This window comes from Octopus bimaculoides, chromosome 8, assembly GCF_001194135.2.
Source record: "Octopus bimaculoides isolate UCB-OBI-ISO-001 chromosome 8, ASM119413v2, whole genome shotgun sequence".
In the NCBI taxonomy this organism is placed as follows: Eukaryota; Metazoa; Mollusca; class Cephalopoda; order Octopoda; family Octopodidae; genus Octopus; species Octopus bimaculoides.
In genome coordinates this window covers 53,787,450-53,795,941 of record NC_068988.1, presented here as the reverse complement: position 1 = coordinate 53,795,941, position 8,492 = coordinate 53,787,450, and the positions used below count along the sequence as shown (strand labels likewise).

Here is an 8,492-nt window from a genome sequence, read left to right as displayed (position 1 = left end):
TATATATATATATATATATATATATGAGATAAAACTGGAACACCTTTTATCACAAGTCTGTTGTTCTATGAAGGCTGACTTGCAGTTAAACAACAATTTTTTCACCTACAAACATAATAATGCGGAGAAATATACCTCACCATATGTATAAAGAAAAATAGCTAGTCATTAAAATTACATACCCGAATGCGTGTGTTTTCACTGGAAATGAATGAAATGATTACAATGTGCTCCCTCGAAAATATCTGCCACTCCTATCTTCAATAACTCCCTATTCTATTTCATCCTGTTGTTGTGAACGACTTTCTCATGACTTGCAATTATTTCGTTCCAAGATCGATACAGAAAATATACTACAGCCAAAGCTAACTCTTTTTCTTTCAATTCAACAAATATGTACATGTATACCCTTTTTTTCTTTATTGGTGTAATTCTGACACCAGTTACTACAACTGAACCGAAGACAAAAATCAAACTGAAATAAGACTTTAACAAGAAAATATGCAACAGAGCTCTTAAATCTGTAAAAAGAAAAGTAGATATATATCATAAGTGTGTTTACTTACATTTCTCCCGTTCAGTCGAAAAAGAAATTAATAAATATAAAAGCCATAGCTCCTTGTTAGTTCTGAACTTATCGTTGAGATTTCGAGTAGAACCGTTGATTAGAGAAAACATTAGAATATGCAAGTGAAATAACTTCCTCTACTCGACATCTTCCGAAAATGGTTAATGGTTCAATAGTTCTACCGAGCTTGGTATGAAAATGTATAAAAGCCGTGTGCTGGGTAGCATCCAAAAGGCATGCGGTGCTAAAGAGATTGTCGGTATTGGTTACCACCCTTACTTCTCTTGTCGACAGGAGGCAGAACGCTCACTCGCCAACTCTCTCTCTCTCTCACCGTATTTCTCTCTCTCTCACCGTATTTGTCTCTCCCTTTTCTCTCTCTTTCACCCTTTTTTATTTTCAATTCCACCTTTTCTCTCCCTCTCTCTTTATTTATTTCTTGTGCTTCTCTTTCATTCGCCTGACAGCTACCGCTGATCGAAACCCGACCACTCACCTTGTCACTTGAAGCTTTAACAACAAATACCCTTTCCCTTTTTTATTTTTTTCGGCATTTTTCGTTTTTCTAGTACACTAGAGCTGCGAAGAAGAAATATAAAATAAAATGAGTAACAGACCGTCTTTGCCGAACAAAATTCCGCCTTCAATGAAGCATGTAAACTAAATACCCAAGACAAGTTTATAATTTTTCTTCTTTTAAATTATCGTCCTTCTTGCAACAGCCCGATATTAAAACATAGATTTGTAATGATTACTTTCTGTATTAAGTCTCACTCGAATAGAACATCCTTCTAATCGTTTACCTTCTTTTGTTCATCTCAGAGCTCTATCGCGTGCTGCAATGCTTCGCATTCTTTACCGGCATCTCACGAATTTCTTTTTTTTTTTTATTACTTGCTGAATTTTCCAGGTAAACTCTATTCTACTATGTATGTGTAAAGCTATATATACGCGACACCATAGCCTTTGAATCATTTGTTGACTGAACGGTGATACATTGATTTAAAGTAATGAAGGCGAAAAAAATTCTAAAATAAATTCTTCAGTAAATATAGGACAGCGGCATATCAATTCAACCATGTCCAGGGTTAGTCGATATGAGTGTCTCTATGTGGTCGTTCGATCCACTAGAAATAACAACTAAATCTTTGAATCACAACGAACTACCTCTGCAAAAAAAAAAAAACTGTGGGAACATATTGCATAATATAAGGATTCTCAAAACCTGAAAAAAGAAATTGAGATGATATTAGTTAGAATGTCTTTGATCATAAACCTAGTCGAAGAGGAGCGCCTTGAAATTAATCAACACTAACGATGTTTATGAATTATGAGTGAACGTTTTCTCAATGATTAAGCATTTAATCTTAAACATAGAACAATTACACAACAAAATGTGTGTGTTCAAACTGTTTCTTTTATTTTAATGAGATTTATTTTTCATTTCGGTATAACAGCATTTTGGTGTCCATTCCGTTCACAACTTTCTGTGAAAATGCATGGTTTTTCAATGAAATCTTGAGGATATACGTTTTCGAGTATGTAAATTGCGTACGATTCTATTGATAAAATTAAAGCTTCTTTCTATGTGTGTGGTGGAGGGAGTTTCGGATCATTCTCCAATTTCTCCATCCCCACTTTGTTCCCTCATAGCTCTCTTTAAACGAACATTTGTGACATTTTGCAGAAATCAGTTTCTGAGATAGTTAATTATTTATTTAGTTAGTTAGCTAATTAGATAGATAGATAGATGGGGGGGGGGGGAGAAAAAGGAAAGAGTGAGTAAATTACGTAATATTGATGTTTCAAACAAATGTGGGGAAAAAGTGTAAGTTCTGAAGTTACGGAAATTGATTTTAACAAATCGGTGAAGAAAAATATTCGGAAGTCTTCCAAAAATAATATTATATATATATAAAGAGAGGGAGAGAGAAATTTCTAGATTCTATCAGCATAATCATTATCTACCCTCTGCTAAATTTCCTTTAAAAATATGCATTTTAAAGAAATTTATGGGGAAATAAAATAAAAAGAGAAGGAAACAAATTTAACAAAAAAAAAACACGATTTAACTGTACTCTACATCATTGAAAATGTATCTCCCGAAATTTTCGTTAAAAATAGGTATTTTTAAGAAAATTCGGAGGAAACGAAGTCGAGTGGTGGTGGTGGGGACACCAATTTGTAGTTACACCTTCATCTATTTATTTATTTCTATTGAATTGATATTGAGAATAACGCTTTATTCATGTCCTTCTCAGGCCCTCCGAGACTGAAGCGTTCAACCGATAATGTTCCTCGTTCATGGCAGGAAAACATAGGTCGAAGAGATTTCATACTATCAGTGTTCTGGGATGGGAAGATTGAGAGTAATGGTTTGGAGTAAACCACCAATCATTAATCTTCCTTTACCAAGACATAATACGAATGACGAGAGAAGAAAAGACAAGTCAGGAGGGGTGAGAAGGTATTGTAATAGCTGTTAGAAAAGATAAGAGAGAAGACAGGCATCTGTGGAACATGTACTGCTTAAAGGAGGTAAGCTGAGAGCGAGGAGGAGAATTTCAAATGAATCGGTTTTAATTTCTATTTGTACTAAAAAGGCGACCTCGCAGGGTCGTTAGCACGCCGGACAAATGCTCCGCGGCATTTCGCCCGTCTTTATCTTCTCGTGGATGATGAAATAAACATCAGTCGTGCACCGGAGTCGATGTAGTCGGGTAGCCCCAACTCCACCAAAAATTTGACCTTGTGCCTGTAATAGAAAGAGTTTCTCCTTCACTATTTTCGATCGACTTTATTTTTCTCCTAAATGATTTCACAAAAGAACAAATTAGAAAAAAATGCACTTCAACCTTTCCCCGGCGGACATCTCTATATAGGAAAAATCGTGTAATTGACTTTATCACGTTTGGAAAATAGTTCTGAAAGGGTGTGCTGCAAATTTTACAAAATCTAATTTAAGACTTCGGAAAAGCCATTGTGCAGCCAACTTGAACAAGTGTCTCCTACTATATTCCCAGGCCAACCAAATCTTTATAAGTGGATTTGGTAGATAGAAACTAAAAGAAGCTTGTTCAGTATATATATATATATATATATATATATATATAATTAAGAGAAGAAAATGGAGAGTTAATGGTTAATAAATAACTTACTAACTTACTGATAATAATTCCTACTAGTGGCGGCTTGTGTATAGGTACTGCGCAACTGCAGCACGCCCTATTTCCACTCGATATTATCGATAACATTCAATATAATGAGTCCTTTTTTCTTTAATTATTTCTTTATACTTGTACATTATATAATCCTTAAGCTTAATGTCAGTAGCCATCCCCTAGTTTATGAAAAAAATACAAAACTCCTTGTATAGAACTGTGCGCTTCACAGTTCCAGCGACGCGGTTTTTGGCTGTTGTGCGCATACTAACATGTCCGAGATAGGAAGCTGCACGCTAAGGAAAGAGAACACTGGCTTCACGCAGTGCCACCCGGGTGTGCTGTGGAAAGGCAGTGTTTCTTTTTGACTCCGCGCGTATTGTGGTTAAAAACATATTTTTGAATGTGATAAAGTGTAGAATTATATTATTATCCTGCTTCCAGCTACAGTGTTGCTGCTAGGATCTGAAAAATAGGGCAGATTTTCCCTCCTTAATTTGTGACTTTAGATGGGGATTTTTGAAAAACAAGGGGGAATCGCGGCAGTATTCAGTGAACAAATTAAACACACTACCTGGCAGTGGCTAAAACGCGAACCGATCAAGTTTATCTATAAATTTTCTTTTTATATGTTTGTTTCCTTTTACACAATATTTATGAAGAATTTATTGACTGAATGGAATATGTTTTTGTTCAATATGTGGGGGATTCCATCTCTCATGCTGATTAGCTAACATTTATTGTCCTGTACATTTGAAGATGTAAGGTTTGTAGGGCATTTCGTTAAGTTTATCCACATATTTTCTCATGGAGCAATAAATCTAGCAGATATGTTTCCTTAACAAGGATAAAATTTTGCCATCAAACTGCCATAGCTAGTCGTATAACACCTCAAATATGTTTGGGCGTTTATATTGCATTGTAATCATGGATTCGCCATTTATGTTCCCAATTCTGCATTCCACAACATAAACTTGTTGAGAGTAAAAGCGATAGTGCTGTTCACAGAGTGTAACATTTTTTGACTTTCTTCAGCGTCTGGATTTCTTCAACTCTGTTTCTACACATCGTTGGAATATTCTGGCCCTGATACAAGACGACCGTCATATTTTGGTGCTGCTTAGATTGTGTATAGGGTTTTCGAGAAATTAAAACATGCATTGTATCAACTAGCACTAAACAACAACTGACGCAAGATGGGAGAACCTAGAAATGATCTTTCTGGCAATTCTTTGGAACGATTTTTATCGAAAGAAATGAGGCCTTGCAGTCAGAAAATGTGAATATACGTTGCTATGGATCTTCTTCAGTATCTGAAAATGTAATAATCAGGAAATAAGAAATAAATTTAGTGAATATGAATTGAAAGCTAGGAGTAGGCGTTCAAGTTGAGGTTATAGTGATGTGAGAAAATGGGAACGAAAGCGCAGTGTCTTACGAGCAATCAGAAGAAAAGGTAAAAGCGCAAATTTCAGCTCCCGGAGTAAATTACGAGATATAAAGGAATACAGCATAAGCAACACCGGATTTTAGTCAGTAAGCATAAACAAAAGCTCATATGCACACACACAACTTGATAAATGAAATTATTGTTCCAATTTTTATTTTGCTATTAGAGGGAGAAAGAACAGATTGTATGTCGATAGTTCTTTTAATTATTGAAAGGAATTTATACTTATTCGAAATAAAGTCGACCGAGAATACCTCTGAACAAAATTTTATCAAGTCAATCAAAAAAAAAATGGTATTACTAGTTTTGTTAGATTTTATTTATATAATCATAAAACTAAAGTCATCTAGGTTTGACAGCTTTGATTGTCCTGAGGATTTTCTAATTCTTCCCTCGAACAATTCAATCCTCCAATTAAACTTTCATGCTTTTGGATTTGGATTACTTTCAGAATTTGGATTACTTTCAGAATTTGGATTACTTTCTAAAAATCGTTTTAAAGTACAACTCATTTCAGTAAAATTTATAGATTAATTATCTGTTGTTAATAACCACTTGTGGAAGAATCTCTTATTAGGTTATCTGAACTAAAAGTTCATGGTTCTAGTTAGTCCTTACAATTATCAGCGTGCGATAAATTCTGAATATCCATTAACTTCTTCAAATCCCATCCTTCGCTGCTGCTGAGAGAAACTGTTTCACCCTCTTCCCTATGACTTTTTTGAACAACATTTGGTCAAATTATTTTTCTTTCAAACTCCAGTAAGGCATATCTTTAATAAAATATCATTGCTTGCATAATGTAATTTTTCTGAAATTCTTTAACAGACAAATTCTTATCTCCAGTCACTGTAATCAACTGATATAAATTTCTAAGATAATATGACCTGAAAACGAAAATAAATCCCTGATCTTTAAGGTTGTAATAATGAAGTTGTGTTTAGTAAAATGAGGGTGGCTTCAAATGATGCACATGTTTAGAGTGAATCGAAGTTTGAGAGTTGGCCGGGAGTGTTATCGCAAAAGCAATGTTCTTGGCACAAAAGTATTCCTTTCACAGTAACATTTCATATCAAGGCAGAACTCTTAATCGAACAATTGAGCAAACAAATCCTGTGCAACCCAAACTTTATGTTGGATTTTTAGGCTTGGCTGAGTAGTTAAGATGCTGGTTTTGAAACCACGTGGTTCCAGGTTCAATCCCACTGTACGATTCCTTGAGCAAATGTCTTCTACTATTGTCCCGAGCCGACCAATACTTTGTGAGTATATTTGGTAGACGGAAACTGTGTGGAAGCCTGTCGTCTATATGTGCATGTGTTTGTCCTCCACACCACTTGAAAACTGGGTTGGTTTGTTTACGTCCAAGTAACCAAGCGGTTCGGCAAAAAAGCTGATAGAATAAGTACTGCACTTTGAAAAAATAAGTACTGCGGTAGATTTCGTACGACTAAACCCTTGGAGACAGTGTCTCAATATGGCTGAGGTCCAGTGATTGGAACAAGTAAAAGAGAGGGGGGAAATGGACAAACGAGATCTGGAAAAATCTTTTGTTGGTCTTGAAGTACCGGAACAATAAACAAGCAGTGGATTAAGTTTCTATTCTCCAGTGGATTTTGTTCCAAACAACAATGTGAAATGTTCTTTTGCTGCATTATGTCCTGGTATGTATTTCCCCTACTTTAAGATAATGTTTTAGAGGGTAAACGCTTCAAAACTAGTCTGCATTCGTTCGTATATTAGTCTGCATTCGTTCGTATATATTAAATAACTCTATTACATTCGTAAGAAGTGTAACGAAAGCAGCTGAGCCGTAACTTGAAAGTTATTGTCAACCTTTTCTATGTTCACTTATATATAGGCACTTTTTTTAGTTTTGCTCTGTGCTTCTGTAATATTTCATAGTATTGGTTTTTTGGGGGGTTTTTTGAGAAATTGTTAATTGTTTAAAGAATTGTTGATTATTTTGTGCTGCTTTGCAGCGGTTTATTTGTACGTGCGTTGAGAAATAGCCATGTCTTCGTCAAGAAATTCGTTCTATTCAGACCTTAGCGGGTCTGAATTATCGTCTTCGGAGGAAGAGCTCGTGCGAGCGGGTCATGAAATGGACGAATGTTTGAAGAGGAGGAGTTTTGTGGAAGCGACAGAGGTTTCAAGAAAGGACTTGAAAAATCAAAGGAGCTTCGAGAAAATGGTAGACAGGGAAGGTGGTAATGTAAAGTTGTCACCACCCCCAGGAAGTGCTGAAAAGCATAGCGGAAAAGACAATTGTATACAAGGTATACTCGGTGAAAGAGAGGAGAATTGAATACGAATTAGCGGAAACAATTGAAAAAGCATTGAGGACAGTCTGGCAGGGTATAACATATCTTGCCAGAGGAAGCCGATATGGAACAATAGAAGTACACTTCAAAAACACAAGTAAAGCTAAGGAATATTCGGTGACCCCATTAAGGACAGAACCCACATACCCTGAAATAGATGTGGCTTGGGTAGTGGCGGCTATGCTTCTGGGAAGCGAAGAAGAAGTGACCGTTCTCTAAGCTACAAAGACAGAGGCCACAAATTGGAAGGGACAAATATTAGACATGATAATACAGAGCACAGCAGAGAACTTAGCAACAACGGCAGAGACGGTGACCATAGGAGATGCGGTGTTAAGAGTCTAGATGGAGGGCAGAATCCCTCGTTGCTTCAAATGTGGCCAAAAGAGCCACATTAGAGCGGACTGCCCTTTAAAAAATAAGGAAAACCAGGAGGAAGCCGGGAAGGAACCGGAGAAGGTAGAAGAGGCAACAAAATCGGACGAAGAAGAACCGTGGAAGGTGGTAGGAGGAAGAAAACAGAGGAAGAGAAAGAAAGTCAGAATGAATGGAAACCCCAACCCGCACTCAACCCACCTATACCTTCTCAACCCCACCCTTCCCCCGCAGACGCTAAACCCACCCATTCCCCGCCGACACAAAACAAAAGGAAAAAAGAATCGCAGACACACAAGAAATTACAAATCTCCCCTCTCAATTGTTATGCATGTATAATATACAAAGGAGTGAATATGGATCTGGTGAGTAAAATAACGAGATGGAAGGATGTAAAGTTTGTGAATTTGGAAGGAAAGTCAAACATAGACGGGTGGCACACATGCGTTTTAGTGCCTGAGAGTCGAATAAAAGAAATTGAATACAAGGGTGGATTCATGCACTGGAAAGTAAACTGTAATATAAAAGAAATATCAGACAGTATAAAGCATGAAGAACTGGTAAAAAGGTTTGTGATCCGTGTAGCTGACTATGTGGAATTGTGGACACCCTAC

At 36.5% G+C, this 8,492-nt stretch overlaps 1 protein-coding gene across 2 annotated transcripts in view; it reads right to left on the bottom strand.

Annotated features, from left to right (window-relative positions):
* LOC106877252 (bile acid receptor) overlaps positions 1–1,040 on the bottom strand; it is a 147,084-nt gene extending 146,044 nt beyond the window's left edge. For both annotated transcript variants that reach the window (XM_052970111.1, XM_052970112.1), the window contains exon 1: positions 567–1,040. The gene's annotated coding sequence lies outside the window, so the exon portion shown is untranslated. The remainder of the gene's footprint in view (positions 1–566) is intronic.
* Positions 1,041–8,492: the final 7,452 nt, after the last annotated feature.